The sequence below is a fragment of the Thalassophryne amazonica genome, unplaced genomic scaffold, assembly GCF_902500255.1.
Source record: "Thalassophryne amazonica unplaced genomic scaffold, fThaAma1.1, whole genome shotgun sequence".
Classification (NCBI taxonomy): Eukaryota; Metazoa; Chordata; class Actinopteri; order Batrachoidiformes; family Batrachoididae; genus Thalassophryne; species Thalassophryne amazonica.
The window spans coordinates 24,361-27,860 of record NW_022986300.1 but is presented as its reverse complement, the minus strand read 5'-3'; positions in this window follow the sequence as shown (position 1 = coordinate 27,860).

Sequence of the window (3,500 nt, the reverse complement as noted above, 5' to 3'; positions counted from 1 at the left end):
TTTTGCAAACACTGTATTACTAATACACAAAAAACACAATAAACAGGCTTGTTGTCAAAACTTACTAATTTGTTAAAAAATATTGGTCCAATCACCTTGCTGTTTTCAAGACATGAATCTTCTTGAAAAAATTAATAAGTACACCAAAAGGACGAGAGAGGCTGCTCCCCTTTTATTATATGGATGGTATTTACAAGATGATATTATTAACAATTGATTATGAAGTGTTTGCAAAATTGTATAATATATATAATACTAATAAATAAATGTGTCCTTATTCTACAGATTGCAGTGCTTTATGCTACTGCTGTGGTGAACATGTTGAAATTTCTTAGAGCTTCTTAAAATTATGTCCGTAGGTGTTTTGGATGTCTAAATTATGAGACAACATGACACCATAAGTGAGTGGTTGGGTTGTATTATGGGCTTCAAAATGCTGAGTTTCATAACATTTCAGTGATCCCTGAAATTTCTCCTGCATGTTTACAAAAAGCCGTTAACGTCAAATTTATTCATTAATTTTTTTTGTCTGGAGTCTGACTTGTGAATTTCAACCTTCAAATTAACATATAATATATATAATTTCTAACATATTCCTTAGTATAAATAACTTAGTGTTTTAAGAGTGTTTGTTATGGAGTGATACCTTAGTTTAAAGTTATTTAACCTAAGGAATCATTTCATAAAACAAATTAAAACTTTTTTTATGGAGTGATATGTTAGTGGAAGACTGAAATGCACAAGTCAAACTCCAGAAAAATTTCAATTATTATCAGCTTTTTGTGAATAAGCAGAAAACATTTTTGGAATTATTTCAACATTACTGTTGTCCAAAGTCATGAAGCTCAGCACTTTGAAGCCCATAATACAACTCAACCACTCACTTATGGTGTCATGATGTTTCATAATTTAGACATCAAAAATACCTACGAACATAATTTTAACAAGATCTAAGAAACTTCAACATGTTCACCACAGCAGTAGCATAAAGCACTGCAATCTGTAGAATAAGGACACATTTATTTATTAGTACATTTTACCCAGAATGCATTGCATTGGTCCAACTTGAAGTTGTGGCCAGTGATTGTTCACATTTCGGTGTGTGCATTGGTATTTTATTTTTTTAACGGTGAATATGGTTTAGTCTATTTAACTCTTTTATTTATAGAAGTGTTTTTCTTTTCTAAAAGCAGGTCTTTTTAGGTGAGTGTATTAACTGGATTAGTAATTTCTCATACTTTATTTATATACTGCCTGAGTTACCCATTCTATGCATGGGTCATAGAGAAGAATTTTAACCATGTTATTGTATATTTCATGTCACTTTAGTTAAGGTGTAGTAAGTTGCATTGCATTGTGTGTATGTTGTCATCATTAATTTTCATAGAGCAATTTGTGACATTTATGAGACTCAAAGGAATGATGATAAAAAGCTGACAGCATGTCATATCACTGCCACGCTCTGGGATATATAATGCTATTAGGGTCTCTGCAGATGTTTCTCAGCTCTATTACATTTCATCCATTTCATCCAACGTATCTTTGTCCCTCTGCAAAAAGGGGCACCACACTTGGACATAATACACAAAAAACACAATAAACAGGCTTGTTGTCAAAACTAAAAATTAATAAGTACACCAAAAGGACGAGAGGCTGCTCCCCTTTTATTATATGGATGGTATTTACAAGATGATATTATTAACAATTGATTATGAAGTGTTTGCAAAATTGTCCAAAATTTAATCTTGTTTTCTGAGCTCACTAAGTGAATCCACACTTCTCAGATAATGGATTTTCCACCTTTACCGCCTACATGAATGCAACCTTAAATGCCATTTAAACAACAGATGTAAGCTCCAAAACAAATTTTTTGTTGTTTGGTTTTTTAACTATCCATCAGTGTTGATTTACTGTCACAGAAACATCAATCAATCAATCAATTTTTTTTTTTATATAGCGCCAAATCACAACAAACAGTTGCCCCAAGGCGCTTTATATTGTAAGGCAAGGCCATACAATAATTATGTAAAACCCCAACGGTCAAAACGACCCCCTGTGAGCAAGCACTTGGCTACAGTGGGAAGGAAAAACTCCCTTTTAACAGGAAGAAACCTCCAGCAGAACCAGGCTCAGGGAGGGGCAGTCTTCTGCTGGGACTGGTTGGGGCTGAGGGAGAGAACCAGGAAAAAGACATGCTGTGGAGGGGAGCAGAGATCGATCACTAATGATTAAATGCAGAGTGGTGCATACAGAGCAAAAAGAGAAAGAAACAGTGCATCATGGGAACCCCCCAGCAGTCTACGTCTATAGCAGCATAACTAAGGGATGGTTCAGGGTCACCTGATCCAGCCCTAACTATAAGCTTTAGCAAAAAGGAAAGTTTTAAGCCTAATCTTAAAAGTAGAGAGGGTGTCTGTCTCCCTGATCTGAATTGGGAGCTGGTTCCACAGGAGAGGAGCCTGAAAGCTGAAGGCTCTGCCTCCCATTCTACTCTTACAAACCCTAGGAACTACAAGTAAGCCTGCAGTCTGAGAGCGAAGCGCTCTATTGGGGTGATATGGTACTACGAGGTCCCTAAGATAAGATGGGACCTGATTATTCAAAACCTTATAAGTAAGAAGAAGAATTTTAAGGTGAAGAAGCTTCAACAAAGAATGTTTTTCCTAAGAAAATTGCGTAGTTTTAGTGTTGACACCTACATTTTAGAGTTATTTTATAAGTCTGTACTTCAGAGTGTCTTGTCCTTTGGTCTGGTCTGTGTCTTTGGTAGTATGTGTAAACAAGATCAGGATAAATTGCAATGTATTATTAAAACAGCTAGTAGGATAATTGGGTGCAATCAAACATCAGCTGCTTCAAGATATCGTACTACACAAGGCTGAAAGTATTCTTGCAGACAGTACCCACCCTTTACATAACAGATTTCAGTTAAAAGCCAGCGTGGTAAGGGGAGGCTACTACAAAGGAAAATAAGGACAAGCAGGTTCAGCAAGTCATTTGTTCCCTCTGCAAAATTGTTAATGAAAGACACAGTTCTCAGCAGGGGACTTGACACTGTAGTACTATCTGTGTGTGTGTGTGTGTGTGTGTGTGTGTGTGTGTGTGTGTGTGTGTGTGTGTGTGTGTGTGTGTGTGTGTGTGTGTGTGTGTGTGTGTGTGTGTGTGTGTGTGTGTGTGTGTGTGTGTGTGTGTGTGTGTGGTATGCAGCAGCTTAGCTGTGTGGAGAGGAGCCAGAGAGGCATGGGGGAGGGGGGTGTTTATCTGTCTTTTATTTATTTATCTGTTTTTAAGTTTGTCTATCTTGTCTGAAGTTGTCTGTATTATACGCACCTTGACCATCTGAATTTCCCTTCTGGGATAATAAAGTTAACTTTGACTTTGACTTTCAAACTCAACTTAGATTGCAAGGCCAGTGACTTCAAACCGAGAAAAGATGAACTCAAAGCTGCTAAGAGTGGCACTTAGCTCCACTGGACTTTTTAATTTATTCATTTATTTAC